The sequence below is a fragment of the Epargyreus clarus genome, unplaced genomic scaffold, assembly GCF_041222505.1.
Source record: "Epargyreus clarus isolate Ecla_fem2 unplaced genomic scaffold, WU_Ecla_fem_2.2 ptg000003l, whole genome shotgun sequence".
Classification (NCBI taxonomy): Eukaryota; Metazoa; Arthropoda; class Insecta; order Lepidoptera; family Hesperiidae; genus Epargyreus; species Epargyreus clarus.
In genome coordinates, this window is record NW_027332211.1 from 16,693,676 (window position 1) to 16,711,203 (window position 17,528).

Here is a 17,528-nt window from a genome sequence, read left to right on the forward strand (position 1 = left end):
AAACTCTAAGACTATTTTGTTGAACGTCATTTGAAAGTAGATTTTAGTTTTACTTTTAAAATTTATACGAGTTATATCGGTTTAAACAATATACCACTATTAATTATTTGGTCCTTCAATGTGATAATAAAATAGATAATATTGCATTTTACCACCATTACCCGTACATCACTAACACATATTTAATCAAATTTATAATGAATGCTTAAATTGTTTTATTATTGCAAAAAAGAAGCTCCGCCGAGACAGCTTTCGCTGCCGTGACCAGGATTCGAACCTGGGTTACTACGGCCACAACGTAGGGTCCTAACCACTAGACGATCACGGCTATCGGAGCAGATACTATAATCACTTAAATACACCACTATAATGGATTTTATAAAAATACTGCCAATTGAAAAAGCATATAATTTGTTGTCATAGCTTGCTTTTATTTAACAACTTTATTTGATAGGCTTATACTTTAAAAGTTATGTAAGAAAGAGTAACTGAACTGGTTGATTTTTTGTATGTATTTATTGACGAGATATCGAAATCGAACAAATCAGCGTGAAATGAAATTGGTTGGTGAAGTGAAAGTATCGATATTCTCGATAATGTAGAATTTCGGCCACTCTGTCACCCGCTCCGGTAGCCGTGATCGTCTAGTGGTTAGGACCCTACGTTGTGGCCGTAGTAACCCAGGTTCGAATCCTGGTCACGGCAGCGAAAGCTGTCTCGGCGGAGCTTCTTTTTTTAAGGTTGGATTTGATAAATAATATTCCTTATATTCGTTGTTTTTACAGATTTTGTTTTATTTTTTTCCTTTTGCGTTTTAGTTAAACCACGTTCAAAATATTCAATATTTTAAAAACATTCCCCGTTTTAACATTGAACAAATAATGTAGCGACCCGAGTCTACGCTCCGTAGACGTGCAATATGGCTCTTACTACGCTCGTTTAAGTTACGTTAACGATTTTACCTATGTGATGCGCAAGAGCGAACTAACTTAAAAGTATTTTTCTATAAGATTGAAATAGTAAACGTGCATGCAGTCTGTCAGCTTTTATATAACAATGACTTAAATACACCACTATTAAGGATTTTATAAAAATATTGTCAATTAAAAAATTATTTCATTTTATTGTCAAAACTTAATTCTTACAAGCTTTTATTTAGTTTCACCTGTCCGGGTGTTTGTAATCAAATCTTGCAATCTAAACTTCAACCACTTCCCAGTATCTGATTGAGCTGAAATTTAGCATGTATCTTAATTACGCGTGACAATGCAATCATATAAATTTAGTTTTGTTGTCAATCCAATATGACCGCTGTAACATAATGGCGGTGTACATATTTCAAGAAACCCACCCAATATGGGCATCAGCATTGTGATTGACAAACAAAACACGTTTTAGGTGTTATAATGTTTTTTTTTAATTTGTTACCTCCTTCAATGTAACACGCTTTTATTTATAAAAAATGTGTGTAATAAAAAAATGCAAATATTTAATACATCGGGTTTAAATTATTTTTAACCGATTTGATTTATTTTATTCAACAACTTTATTTGACAGGCTAATACTTTAAAAAGTTATGTAAGAAAGAGTAACTGAACTAGTTTATTTTTTGTATGTACTTATTATTAAGATATCAAAATCGAATAAATTAGCGTGAAATGAAGTGGATTGATGAAGTGAAAGTATTGATACTCTCGATAATGTACAGCAATTTCGGTCACTCTGATACCCGCTCCGGTAGCCGTGATCGTCTAGTGGTTAGGACCCTACGTTGTGGCCGTAGTAACCCAGGTTCGAATCCTGGTCACGGCAGCGAAAGCTGTCTCGGCGGAGCTTTATTTTTAGCCACTTTTTTTCGTTCAAAAATAATTCATGTTCAATTATTTTGATCATTTTTTCCGCGTTTTTTTTTTTAAATAAACGTCACATGTAAGAATAAGTATATGATGTTTTTTTTGTTAAAGTATGAATATTAATACACTTTAATATTTAATCAATACACTATTTTTAACTCAATAATTAGATATATACATGTTATGCTTATGTATTTAATTAAAAATAAACAACACTTGGGTTATGGGCAACGAAATTAAAAACAACGATTGTTTGAAACTAGTAAAGACTTTATTCTTCCTCAATACAGCGACAGCCATTTGCAAGAACCATAGACCAAGGCCATAGAGTTAAATTTTATTTTTCCTAATACTCCCACTACAATTTAACTCCATTTACAAGTTAATAACAAAAAAAAAAATCAATTGACATCAAATAAAATCTGATCTCTTAAACAAGTAAAACTTTGAGTGGGTAATGCTTTAGTCAAAATGTCTGCTAATTGACAATTACTTGGAACATAATTAATTTTAACTAAACCCATATCAACGGTTTCCCGTACAAAGTTATATTTGACATCTATATGTTTAGTTCGCTTATGAAACCCGGGATTGTTTATCAATCTGATGGCACTCTGATTATCTACATATAATGTGATACAATCATAACTTTCACCTAAATCAGACAATAACTGCTTCAACCACAATATCTCTTTAGTACATTCACTAGCAGCAACATATTCAGCCTCTGTAGTGGAAAGAGCAACGGTCTTCTGCTTCTGGCTGGACCATGTGATTGGTCCCCCATTCATCATAAACAAATATCCTGTAGTGGATTTACGTGTATCAATATCATTAGCAAAATCTGAATCTGAATATCCAACAAGATCATTGCTTTCTCCACTGTACTTTATACACAAATTTTTAGTCTTTATTAAATACCTAATTACACGTTTAAGAGCATTTACATGTTGTGGACCTGGATTGGTTACATATCTGCTTAATACATTAACAGCAAATGAAATGTCTGGCCTTGAGACAGAACACAAAAACAATAAACAACCTATAGCTTCTCTATAAGGAAAATCAACAACAATTTCATCAGAATTCTTTGAAATAATAACATTGCTATCTGCAGGAGTGTTAGCAGGATTTGCATCACTCATACAAAACTTCTCAATAATCTGATTAATATAATTTTCCTGATGAATGTATATATTGTTATTAATATGTTCTATTTGCATGCCCACAAAATATTTGAAATTTAATATTTGAATTTGAAAAGCTTGTTTTAAATATTCAATTATCTCTTTTATAAGTTGTTCATCTGATGATATTACAAGGGCATCATCAACATAAATTATTAAGAATACTTTAGTACCATTAAAAAGGCCTATGTAAATACACTGATCAGCCTGAGATTGGACAAAACCATATTTAAACAAGAACTCGGTAAATGTTTTGTTCCAACATCTAGGTGCTTGCTTTAAACCATACAGTGATTTATTTAATTTCAATACAAAATCACCTTTAATTGACAAACCCTCAGGTATATCTATAAAAATATCCTCTTCAAGATGCCCATTTAAAAAGGCAGTCTTTACATCAAACTGTTGAATTCGTAAATTATTCTTTGCAGCAACAGCAAGTACAACTCGAATAGAATCATAACGGGTTGTTGGAGAAAATATTTCTTGATAATCAATATCTTTTATTTGATTAAATCCTCGTGCACATAAACGAGCCTTATAGCGCACAATTTCATTATTCTCATTCTTCTTTAAGGTAAAGACCCATTTCGTAGTAAGGGTTCGTTGATCAGACCTTTTAACTGCAGTCCAAGTTTTATTTTCTTTATGTGCTAACAACTCTTCTTTGATAGCTTCAGACCATTTGTTCTTTTGTGGACTATTCAATGCCTCTGCATATGTTTGAGGCAATGATAGCTCTACAAGATTTGCTTCATAATTTCTATTGATACGTGGTCTCAAATTAACTGTGTGTGCTGTTGTATCTAACAATTCTTGTGATGGTTCATAGTCAGGGTCATCAGTGTTACTCCCATCACAACTAAGCATGCTATCTTCACTATCTATTGCCGAACTATTCACTAGAGTATCATCCAATTTATTATGCGCATTAGATTCTTGTGCTTCACTTCCATTTATATTTGAATCTTCTTCATCAATAATACTTATTTGTGCAATATTTTTCCTTATGCTTGGAATATGATGTTCATCAAACACTACATTTCTAGAAATAGTTATTTTCTTTGTATCCATATTATACATTCTATAGTTGATGTTGTCGTAGCCAACAAGTATCATTTTCCTGCTTTTCTTCTCTAACTTTGTTCTTAATTGATCTGGAACATGAACATAGCCAATACTACCAAACACCCTAACATGTCCTAATTGTGGTTTGATCCCGTTCCACAATTCATAAGCTGTTGTATTTGGAGTTTGAGTGGAGGGTATTCTATTCAATATATATGTAGCACATTGTACAGCTTCTGCCCAAAGCTCCAATGGAACATCACGCGCATATAACATTGAACGTGCACTCTCTACTATGGTACGATTTTCCCTTTCTGCCCGTCCATTTTGTTCTGGAGTATATGGAGCAGTACGCTCATGAACTATCCCCTCTCTGTCTAAATACTCAATAAAAGCTTTATTTACATACTCTGTTCCATTGTCGGTATGTAATATTCTGATATTATGCAAAAATTTATTTTTAATCATAGCATTGTACTTTTTTAAGACTTCCAAGACATCACTTTTGTGTTTAATAAAATATACATGCCTGTAACTCGTTGCAGCATCCTTGAAAAGTACAAAATATCTCATACCTTGAACAGACGAGATACTCATAGGTCCACAAACATCGGAATAAACCAGGTCACCAGGCTGTAGTTCACCTCGCTCAGATTTGTGAAATGGGAACTTGCTTTGCTTCCCATATGCACACGCTTCACACACAAACTTACTTTGTCCATTGTCAATCATTTTTAGTCCTGTCACAACACTATTTGCACTCATGTTTTTAATTTGTTTAAGATTAATGTGTCCTAACCTTTCATGCCACATTTTCATATCACTTTGACTATTTTGAACTAAGTTACATGTATCTGGAACCACTGTTTTTATATTCAACTCGTACAAATTGTTTTCTTTAATACTTGCACTCATCACAACCTTATTATTTTTGTAAATCAGTGCACTTGTGTCTTTCTTCACAATAGAGTATAATTTTCGTATTATCACCCCTTCAGAGAATAAGTTTCTTCTTAAACTTGGAACATATAACACATCATGCAGTTCACTAGTCTCCCACTGTTTATTGACATATCTCTGTATCAATACTTTTCCAATGCCAGATACTTCCACACATTGTTTATTTCCCAATGTCAATGTCTTCTGGTTACATTCAGAGAGTTCCAAAAAGAAATCCTTTCTAAAAGTCATATGGGCAGAGGCACCGCTATCTAAAATCCAAATATTCTCTTCAGTATTACATGAATTATTCTCCACATAAAACGCTAACATATCTGCACCTTCTTGCCGAGGTTTTCTAGTATTGGATTTTTTAGGAGCACGACATTCTCTAGCGAAATGCCCCCTCTTACCACAGTTATAGCATTCAAACCTATGTTTACTTGACTTATTACTCTGACTTGTATTTCTGTCACTCGCTACTTGTTTACTTTGTTTTGGCTTTGTTTGCCATCCTTTATTGGCAACAAGGAAAGCTGTCTCCTGCTCTTCTTCACCTGCTAAGCTCGCCTCTTCATCTAATAAACGTGCAGTTAGGTTAACAATAGTCTGTTGTTTTGGATCCAAAGACATCCATGCTTGTCGCAGTGCTCTATACTTCGAAGGTAAAGTTCCCAGTATCTTAGTTATGATTGCCATGTCGCTGATAGCTTCACCACTTTCTTTCAATTGTTTAGCTAAGGTTTCCACTTTTGAAATGTGTTGAGCTATACTGTCAGATGGTGACATCTTGTACTGATAGAATTTTTCGTGGATTAACATTTTGCACAATTCACTTTTTTTGTTCGTAGATTGTTTCTAATTTTAACATAATTTCAGCGGCAGTTTCACAATTTTCTATAAGAGTTATCTGTTTGAAATCCATCGAAGAGGTTATGATGAACATTGCCATGCCATCATTTTTGAGCCATTCTGTACACTCTCCATGAGGTTTTGGTTTCGAAATATCTATTCCTTTCGCTTTTAGAGCACATTTTATCTGAAATTTCCACTGACGAAAATTATTTCCATCAAATTTTTCTAGATTCATTGCCCGCGTGGAATCCATGTTGCATTTGTTCTGTCAAATTTCTTTCAAATACGATTGTAACTTTTTCTATGCAACTTTCTTCTGTATTTTTATTTTCAGAGTATCCTGGGCCCATAACCACTTGGGTTATGGGCAACGAAATTAAAAACAACGATTGTTTGAAACTAGTAAAGACTTTATTCTTCCTCAATACAGCGACAGCCATTTGCAAGAACCATAGACCAAGGCCATAGAGTTAAATTTTATTTTTCCTAATAACAACCATTATTTACTTAATGCCTCATTTGTGATAAAATACTTATAATAGAGAATTACATGACAAATAATTTTAAAAGGTAAGGTTCCAATATAATTCGGCCGGGGAGGTACAGCCGCAACAATATACTTTTTTTTTATAATATAAGAGTAGCAGACGAGCATGCAGTCCACCTGATGGTAAGTGGCTACTGCCGCCCATGGACATCTGTAATCAACCCCAGATAGGATTAGATATTCCTACCTGAGGTCGGCCTCAGATGCGCCGCTACCCCTGAGGACTAAGCTGGAACGCCTAGTAAAGTCTGTCTCCCTTACCACACCCTTCAAACCGGAACACAGCAGCGTTTAACACTACTGTTATTAGGTAGAAATAGGTGTGGCGGTGGTGCCGCCGGAGTCGAACCGCAAAGGGTTCTACCACCTGAATACTATATACTGCATATTTCTAACATGAAGCCGTTTTTGAGTTTCGCTAGTAGTTTGGATGCTGGCTGACTCTTATGATTATTATGTAAAAAAAGAATTATGAATTATGAGGCCATCTCAATGTTGAGAAGTAGCAATACAACCATTATTGACATGTTTTACTCTCGTTCCGTGTAAGGTTGGTTATGATGTCCATGAGCCATAGTAAACATTTTCTGCTGTGTGGACTGCATGCACACTTACTACTCGTACTTCAATCGTATAGAAAATACACTTTAAAATAAGCTTGGTCTTACCCACCATGTACATAAAATCGTATTAGCGTAGCTTTCAATAATACAACCGTAGAAAGACTCGTCGTCTACGGAGCGTAGACGCGGGTCGCTACATTATTTCTTCAATGTTAAAACGTGGGATGTGTTTTAAAATATTGAATCTTTTGAACTAGGTTATACTAAAACGCAAAGAAAATGAAAAATAATAAGGAACCAAAAACATTGATTACACATTCTAAAATTAAACCTTATTTGTTTAAAATAGAAGCCCCGCCGAGACAGCTTTCGCTGCCGTGACCAGGATTCGAACCTGGGTTACTACGGCCACAACGTAGGGTCCTAACCACTAGACGATCACGGCTACCGGAGCGGGTGACAGAGTGACCAAAATTTAATTATTCATCGCACTCGATGTGACACTTTCACTTATCGGATTGCAATACTTTACAAAAACTGATCCACTATAATTGATTGGTTCCGAGTACAATATTTACTAAAATAGATATAAATAATTAAAAAAGATACTGCTGTAATTATATGAGTGAACTTTGACGCCAGAAAAAATCTCCAAATGATACCTAAAATTTGTACTTGCCTAGTACATTCGTATAGGCAATCTAGCTTTCGAGAGGAAGAAAAATTCACCACAGGATTCATTAAGTGTATTTTAAATCACAAAAATCTGGAAACAATGATGTCAATATATAGATACATACTTAGTTTTATTGTTCCGTGACACATACGTACACCCAGGACAACTTACTCTCTTTTTGCTGAGGATTATTCATATAAAACTAAATCAGACACTACAATTAACACATTTTTACCATGCTTTAATACGCTAAAAACATTAATAAAAACAGAGTTACATATATTGTCAACTTTACATCAAAAAGGTTTACAGATAATCAATTTCCAAGATGCTTTAACGTAACGGGCCATTACGAAATGTCAACATGCTAAGAGTAAGGATGCAAATTGGTTAGAAATTATCGATATTTATATTAAAGGCTTAAAATATCGATATTCTGATTATATCAAAAAATACAAAGCTATAAAAATATATATATATATATATATTTTTTAATTTATCGACTTTTTTTCGCCGACCAAGTCTTATCTTATATATAAATGTTATCACAATGTGTCACAATGTTAATTACCGTACTCCTCCGACACGGCTTTACCGATTTTCACCAAATTTTATCTGCATATTCAGTAGGTCTGTGAATTAGCGATGGGCGATTGTTCTAAAAAAAACAATCGAATAAATCGACAATCGACGGAATCAACAATCGATTGTCGATTTATTCGTAGTAACAAAAAAACAATCGAATAACAATCGACGTTCGAATAACAATCGACGTTCGAATAACAATCGACGTACGAATAACAATCGACGTACGAATAACAATCGACGTACGAATAACAATCGACGTACGAATAACAATCGACGTTCGAATAAAAATCGACGTACGAATAACAATCGACGTACGAATAACAATCGACGTTCGAATAAAAATCGACCTTGAAATAACAATCGACGTACGAATAAAAATCGACCTTGGAATAACAATCGACGACCGAATACAAATTATACCGCGCGGCCACATGCGTGTGCTCAGGACAATGTGCAGGTGCGTCGTGTTGCAAAGTTATCGTCACTTGCCACTGGTTGGAAAATGTAAAGTATTGTATTACATTTTAGTCAATTGTACTATATATTGTTGAGAAATAATTATACCATAAATCATTTTGTATCAAATACTATGGAGTATCATCGATAATCCAGATGTCGTAGTCATCCCCTAAGTTCGTTTCATGACAACGTTTTCAAAAAGGTCATCTGAAAAATATAATATACGTCTCCATGGCGCATATTATAGAAAAACATTAACATAAAATATAAAATATGTCTTTTTAGCGTATATTATAGATAAAAGTTATCACAAAAAATTATGTACTCATAGTTACATTAAAATTACTCGGTGAAATACTATATATTTGAAGAAAAATAATGTTAACAACGCGAGTAGGGTGTGAGAGTGTGTGGCCACGAGGCGCAGTGAGCAGTGCGAGAAGCAAGGTGTGGACGCACCATTAAATAACGTAATGCAACGAAGCAGCGGAAGGGTGCACGACGCACGTGCGCTTCCTCCACCAAATATATAAGACTGACTCAGATTTCTTAAACACAGAAATTAGGGGCTCCTCGCTGCTAGTAGCTTTGTGTATACTAAATAGTTGACCAACAACCAAATAGCTTCGATAGTTCCATTTTTACGTAACAATCGCGTATCGCTTGACTGCGCTGTTACTAGTTTTGCGTGTACTAAACAATCGACCAACAATCGAACAATCGACGAACAATCGAACAATCGACCAACAATCGAACTATCGAACAATCGAACAATCGACGAACAATCGAACTATCGAACAATCGACGAACAATCGAACAATCGAACAATCGACGAACAATCGAACAATCGACCAACAATCGAACAATTTCGCTTGTTCGATAGTTATTCGAATACAATCGAAGAATTTCGATAGTTATTCGAATACAATCGAACACAATAACAATCGAATAATTCGATTGTTTTTAGTAACAATCGCGCATCGCTACTGTGAATCGGCTACTATCTATTTTTCATACCCCTAAGTGATAAAGGTTGTTCATCCTTAACATTTTTTTTTTTATATGGCTACACAACGTTTGCCGGGTCAGCTAATTACTGTATAAAATATTATTTTTTTAGATATCGATGTTTCATTTTGTTTAATATTGATATAAATATCGATATTTTAGTTACAAATATACCCATAGTACCTGACGAGTACTTACTGCGAAGATAAAACAGTTTTACGAGCCTGGAGACAGTATTCCCAGTAAATTATACCATATATCTTTTACACTATAATGGGAGTGAAATGGTTGGAAATATATTTACATAAAACCTACCCAACTGGAACATTAATGAGACGAGGAACAAAAGTATATTCTGACAAAGAAGTACGTATTATTATTGTCATAGTCCTGAAAATATCAGAGATATAATTATTTGTAAAAAGTTTTGTAAATAAAAATTATATAAGTTCAATTAGAGATACCGTCTCTTGTCCACGTTGTAAAAACTATTTATTAATTTAAATTAATTTTGAAAAACATCTTATATTTTACCAAAGATCAAAATTTCTACCTCTTAAAAAGTGTACGATATTTTCTACACACAAATAAATAAAGGTCATATTTGAATTTATATGCAATTATGTTGTACGAGTAATATATGAATACTTTTTAAAGTTAAAGAAAAGATATTAAACTTTTAAGTCGACCCTACGTCCTTATAATAACGCATTGTACCCTCCATGTTCACAACTCCGCTTAATTCTCTTCACGAATAAGCCTGAATACACACATTAGTTTAACTTACGACATAATGTACCGCGGATATTGCTCTTGTGTTAAGTGTACGAGTTATAAGGCTGTGTGCTACATATTAATGGCGGTATTACTACAAGAGTAATTATAAAGTCATATCACGTTATTACCATTACTTAGAAAAGCATCTATGCTTCCATGCCGAAAATTCTTTATATTAGTATACTTAGGTTTTATATTAGACATGTATGTTTACACTCATCATGCTATAACGTATGCCAATAGCTAAAAAATAAAATCGTACAAATTAATTCGGTTGAGAGACAAAAGAGAAAATCCTATTTATATGTTCTTAGCCTATTTCTATACGATTTGTGTCTATAAAACAAAATAATATATTGCAACTACAGTCCACTGCAGCTCTCTAGTGGACTCAGACCTCTAATTCACGAAGAATTTTGAATATTCTCAAAAACTAGTAAAGTCTGCCAACACGTACGTTGTTGACGTAGTGTCCATGAACCCTTTTAATCCTGAGGGGTAACGTGTCTTTAGCGGTGGGACACAAAACATTATTACAAATTTACCGTTTTGCCGTACAGTCGCCTGCCGTGCCTGTCGACAAATTGTAGAATTAATGATTACCGCAATGCGCTCAATTAATTTACGAGTAGTTCACGTGAAAACCCTCGTGAAACATTATTTCAAATAAACTAAATTTAATTTGAATTACACTCGAATATAAAACTCAAACTTCCAATTACTCGATTTCATTGCCAACATTTTTTGAACGACAAATATATCTCCCACTTTTAAAAATGATTTATCTAATTTATTAATACAAACACGTTATTAAAATAGGAGTAAAGGAGGACAAACGTATTTTGTATTGATAAGTTTATAACCCTTATCCTAAGATCTTATTAATGAGGAAGAGTCCCATTAGGTATACGCGAATGTTCTAACAATAACAATTGAAACTCCAACAATATGAAATTTAAGTTATTGCGTAGAACATGTTATTAAAATATAGAGTGTCTTCACACTGATTTTCTTAGTATCAGTACCCTTACCATGAGATTTTACGTTTTGACTAATATGACTGTTTTGGTATTTATTTACGTATTGCCCATACAATTTCCAATCAGCGCCCCTAGCGGATTGTATCAGAACTATAGTGTTAGTAACGTTACATTAAATGTCTAAATTCACAAAATGGCGCTTTATGTTTTGTCTCTCTTTTTTGCGAACATGTGAGCAGACAAAAAGACTTGAGCACTTACTTATTGTAACGTTTACTCAGTCTACGGAACAGAATAAATGATTGAGTTATCGTAACTTAAAATTGTGGGATGTTTTGAAATCTCATGGTAAGGGTACAGGGATTGTCGTACACGCAGCGCAAACGCAGCAACATCGAACGTAAGCATAACATAGCTTGCAGCAACGCTTACATCGTGTACGCGCATAGCTGTCGTCGCGATATGCGCATACACGGCGCTAATGTTAAGCACATACACTTAACGCTAAGTAAAACGCTAGTATGAAGACATTGTTACTAAATCATATAGCACACTAGCGAGAATCTACGACATTGTTACTCAAAGAAACATTTGTCAGCATGTTTGTTGAAAATGTTTTTCATTCAAACCTCCCACACAAATAAGAATCAGTTTTCAAAGGTTTTGCTTTGTTTCGCTTAACAAGACATGTTTTTGCGATAGCCTTAAGGTAAACCGCAAACAATGTGACTATTTGTACAGGTACTGGACTAATAAATTATATTTATTCGTACAGTTATTCAATTTTTTTTTTAATATATTTATTCCTACATTTATTCAATTTATTTTTCTTTAAACAATGTGACAAATTCAATTTTTTTTTAAATATATTTATGCGTACATTTATTCAATTGGTTAGGTTAGGTTAGGTTAGGTTAGGTTTTTTTTTTTTTAAGTATATTTATTCGTACATTTATTCGATTGGTTAGGTTAGGTTAGGTTTATTTTTTTGTTTTTTTTTTTTTTTTTTTTTTTAATATATTTATTCGTACATTTATTCAATTGGTTAGGTTAGGTTAGGTTTTTTTTTTAAAGTTATTAAAAAAAAACATTTCAAAAAAAATTTTTTTGTACTTTTTTTGAGATTTCTCAAAATCTACCGGTTCGAATCGGATAATAATAAATTGTTTGTCCAGTACCCGTATTAATAATTATAAATTATTCGTACGGTAACCGTATTAATAGACTCAGCCAACCGCAAATAAGGTGAAGTTTATCCAAAATTACCCTAAAAATAATTCCTTTATCAACGGTATAATGGAGAAAGATACGAGTAAATAGAAAACAAAAAAAACTTTACTTTTAATGATAAATATGTAAGAATATGATAATGATAATAGTTTTAAGGGTAAAAGACAAGATTCTTATGTTTAGCTGAAATTTCAGCAGTCACTTTTTAACAAATATATTATCCACAAAAAGAAAACAATAAAAAAGAAGCTCCGCCGAGACAGCTTTCGCTGCCGTGACCAGGATTCGAACCTGGGTTACTACGGCCACAACGTAGGGTCCTAACCACTAGACGATCACGGCTATCGGAGCGGGTGACCGAATGAACGAAATAAGAGCATTGACTGTAAAATTAAAGCACTTTCACTAATCTTTCGACACTGTTGTACTCTACTTTTATTTTTTGTTTACGTTTCGTAAATAAACCGGTTTAAATTGAGCGGAGACCCACTTTATATCTACAGACATTAAACGTATCAGACACGGGCCATGACAGATAAATAGACAATATAACGGCACAGGCATGTCCCGTGTCTGTGCCGTTATATTATGGTAGATATATTTATACTTACACAATGTGTATTGATTTATATACAGGGTGAATTTTTCAAAAGGGCCTTTAGGGCCAAATCCAAAACTATAAGGATAAACAAAAAATGCTGAAAGGAGTTAGGAGGCCGATTTTGATAAAAACTAAAACTGCATCAATAGATTAAAAAAAAACTATTTCTCTAAACGGGAATCAAACGAGTACATTTTGAAAAAAAGGCACCCTATATTATTCTACTATCGGATAGTGTTGCTTATAAGGATCAAATTCTGTGTGTATCAGACGCATGTAATGGCACATTCGCATTAGACAGTGTGCTATGCCTTTTCCTCTCCCAATTGCATGGATCTCGTGACCATGAGAAAGACAAACAAAAACGATCACCGTGGCCACACAACATCAAATGACATGCATGATAACGAACTAGCAGTATTTCTGCAGGATCAAAAAATCACACACTCGCCAATCCGCATTAGGGCAGAATTTTATATGGTTGAAGTAGCAAATTTGAATTTGAAATTAAGTCCAAGCCACTCCTAGTTAGGGGAAAGACTCATGCTCAACAGTGGGACATTAAAATTGCAGCAACAAAGTTTTCTTATTCGTAGTAAGAGCCAGTTAGTCACTAACCCCCGCAGATAACGTTCCCGCATGCAGCAAATCCCGTTTAGCCCGGGATCGTACGGGATTTCTAGACGAGGACTACGCTTGTATTTTACTCTTTGTTATAAACTTTCGATATTGAATTTCCTAGCGAGCTTTGAAACTTAAGCGTATAACAATGCAATGTATAAACCCACAATAATATTGCAGACTTTATAATACAAAGGAATCGTGCTTAGAATTGAACTTTAGTTCATAGTTTTCAGTCACAACATGGTTTGTTTAATATACTTATATTTTTACTCTTTTTAAATTTCAAAGTAAAGCTTTATAAAATTGCTAAGTACCAATGGGGGTTATTAATTCATCATCATTAATAGTTTAATTAAGTTGGCATCAAATAATAGAACATCTACAATCTGAAATCGTATATGATTCATATTGTACTAAGGAAATTTATAAATTAGGATTTCCTTATTAACTTCAGATTAATTTCAGATTTAAAATGAGACCTTAAAACTATTAAAACGTTAGTTAGTCATTTACAATTAAAATATCTTTAAACGTTAATTCCTATCAATTATCACCTTAATTGATTGAAATGGTAATCGTTCCATGATCATCACTGATTTGTACGGAAGATATGGCATAATTAGAACTGGTAAATCGAATACCATAACTAAACTTAATTTAACTTGTAAATCTGATAAAAACTTGGTAGTATTTAGTATGCATGGGTAGCACCAACTCCAATACATGACAACCTCACATTTCAGTAGTACGTATTCGTAAACAACTACATGTAGCATTATAATGGTGTCATATATATAAATATATATTTAGACATCAACATTTCGCTTTGACAGCGTAATATATAACGATGTATCGTTTACTTGAAATTAAGCTACTTACGCACTAGGCGTATCACGACAACTTGAACGCCACCTTATTAAGATAAAAAATTACATTATAATATGAAAATTGTCTTGAAAGTTAACTATTGTATAGTAACTGTATTGTAAGCTAAACGGTTTAATAACGACTATCTGAATGCAGTTTTATAATATTTCTATAGTTACTACTTGAAGCTCGTTTTTTAGGTTTAATTTGAACTAATTCCTGTGTCAGCTTTTAATCCAAGCCTTTTCTGAACTGGCTAAAAGGGAATAACAACAATTAACAAATTTAGGTAACCGTCATTATCTAACTTTTACAACATAAGGTTATTATGATTGCAAAACGATTTAAATGTTCCAAATTAACTTTGATAAGTCTAAAAATTGCCTTTTTTCTTCTCGAGGGGGAAACCTTCAAAATGAACGCGACCGGAGTCCTCTCAGCGCAATGTCCCTCGGGCACCGCCCAGGTGAGTTTGTATCACCACGCCGTCTTGTATATACGACGGAATACGACCATACGTACCGCCGTCCTTCCCGAAGAGGAGATTGCCTAGTGCAGCTACGACCTAATGTCCTGCGCCGTAGACTCGTAGCATCGTAGTAAAACTGTAGACACGCGTAGACGCCACGTAAGCGTTCTTGAATTATTGAATGCGAATGAATCAGCATTTTCATTTAGTTTGACAACCTTCAACGTAATACAGTGGTGCCTACGGGTACAACGTTATTACTGCATAATGACTTGGAATTATACGTATGAATATTTATTATTTCGACACAATAATCTTATCATATTTTTTACACGTATAAACATGAAATAAAACTATAAATATTTGAATATATTCTGATATTATTTGTTTTTTTATGAATTCTTTATATGATATTACTTACTGAAGTACGAGAATATACTTCATTACATAAAAAATAGCTTCCTTTAGTAAGTAGTACTTTTGTACTAAGTTTAATTCCTATAAGCACCTGATTTCAATTGTGTGTTACACAATACCCAGAGAAAGAATGTTGTTAAGTAGCCAGAGGTTAGCCGTGTAGATTAACCTCAACTTAACCTTAATTATGCGAGCTTATACCGAGTTCCCGACTTTCAGGAGTTAAAGAACTATCGTACTCGTATAATGGACCTTTTGTAGACAAATTGACCACCATAGCTCTACGCTTCAATTACCTCGCTTAAGTATTATGAATGTTAACACGTTATTTAAAATAACATTAAAAGTAATAATTCAATTTATTTCTTTGTTACAATTCAATTTATTTATTTATTTGTTATATTACTTATTTAGAATAGTATTTAAACTAAATTAATATATACAAAACGGCCTGGTTACAGTCTAACACATTAATAGGACTATAGCTATTACAAGATCTTCGGTAACTAAGATCTACGCATCCATTCATCTCAAATTACTAAGTGAAGGTTCAACAGTAAAGATCGTACTTGTAATTAATCCTTGTATGCAACCTTTTTTTTTTTTGGTAACGAGGGGGAAACCTTCAAAAGGTACCCTATGCCGTGGGAGAGCGGCACGGGGTAATGTGGGTTTCTTACCGCACTAAAACCCCCCCGGTGGCCGTCCTCGGCGCTGCGTAGAGAACTCCGGGATCTCCAAAGAAACGCAACCGGAGTCCTCTTAGCGCGTTGCCCCATCGGGCTCTGCCCAGGTGAGCTTGACGCTCGCCACACCGTCTGGTGGGCACGACGATATGCGACCACACATACCGCCGTCCTTCTCGGGGAACAACCTTGTATGCAACCGATCAATAGTCATTATACACTTTAACTAATATTTTTAGTAAAATAGTAATCAGTTTATTACATTCTTAACTAACTTCATATAACATTGGAATCGTACGAGTAACAAGTTTTAAAGGTGGCAAAACCCTCTGTGGTTCAATTCCGACGGCACAAGTACCACATCTAGTTGGATGTGGTTAGAGAGACATACTTTTCCAAGGGATTCCAACCTAGTCTTCAAGGGTAGCGGCGCATCTGTGGCAGTCCTCAGGTGGAAGTCCGGTCTTGTCTGGGGTTGATTGCAGATGTCCATGGGCAGCAGGAGCCACCTAACTTCAAGTGGACTGTATGCTGGTCTGTTACTTCTATACTACTATCAGGTTACTACTTATTAAATAAGTTAAATATTTTGTTGAAATGAATCCTGAAATATCTAACGGAGTATACTGTATATTAAACTCTTCACGTGGGATTCCCTGTTACCTGCTATAAAATAATGACGGATAACTTATAAATTCAAAAGGGCTCACCAGCATAAATTTCATTTGATTATTCCGCACAAATCCGTTCGAGCCGACCGCTCCAAATTCATTATTAATCCAATTTGGAAACGAGCGAAATTTTACCAAATACATCTGTAGAATTATGAAGCTCCATTAAACTAGGGATGTGAAAAACAATCGATTTTATAATAATCGTTTTTTATTAATCTATTTAAAAAAAAGTAATAATCGTTGTTTATTATCTGTGATTTAGAAATCGATTATTTCATCTATTATTTTAATGAGCTTCGATGGCAATGGGCACACCTACAATTCGAGAGCGTGACCCTCAAATTTTTGCCCCTATTGACGACGTTTTTTCGCCAGCCAATTTTGACTCACATATCAAAAATCTATTATAAGAAATATTAAAATTATCTACAATAATGGATTTTAAATCGATTTTTTTGTT

The 17,528-nt window shown here is 34.0% G+C and overlaps 5 non-coding genes across 5 annotated transcripts; 2 read left to right on the forward strand and 3 right to left on the reverse strand.

Moving 5' to 3' along the window:
* Positions 1-256: 256 nt before the first annotated feature.
* Positions 257-328, reverse strand: TRNAH-GUG (transfer RNA histidin (anticodon GUG)). Its single transcript has one exon. It is a non-coding gene; the product is annotated as a tRNA-His (tRNA).
* Positions 329-633: 305 nt separating this feature from the next.
* TRNAH-GUG (transfer RNA histidin (anticodon GUG)) lies at positions 634-705 on the forward strand. The gene has a single exon. It is a non-coding gene; the product is annotated as a tRNA-His (tRNA).
* A 1,035-nt stretch (positions 706-1,740) lies between these two features.
* TRNAH-GUG (transfer RNA histidin (anticodon GUG)) lies at positions 1,741-1,812 on the forward strand. Its single transcript has one exon. It is a non-coding gene; the product is annotated as a tRNA-His (tRNA).
* Positions 1,813-7,385: 5,573 nt separating this feature from the next.
* On the reverse strand, positions 7,386-7,457 carry TRNAH-GUG (transfer RNA histidin (anticodon GUG)). The gene has a single exon. It is a non-coding gene; the product is annotated as a tRNA-His (tRNA).
* Positions 7,458-13,000: 5,543 nt separating this feature from the next.
* Positions 13,001-13,072, reverse strand: TRNAH-GUG (transfer RNA histidin (anticodon GUG)). The gene has a single exon. It is a non-coding gene; the product is annotated as a tRNA-His (tRNA).
* Between the last annotated feature and the right edge of the window lie 4,456 nt (positions 13,073-17,528).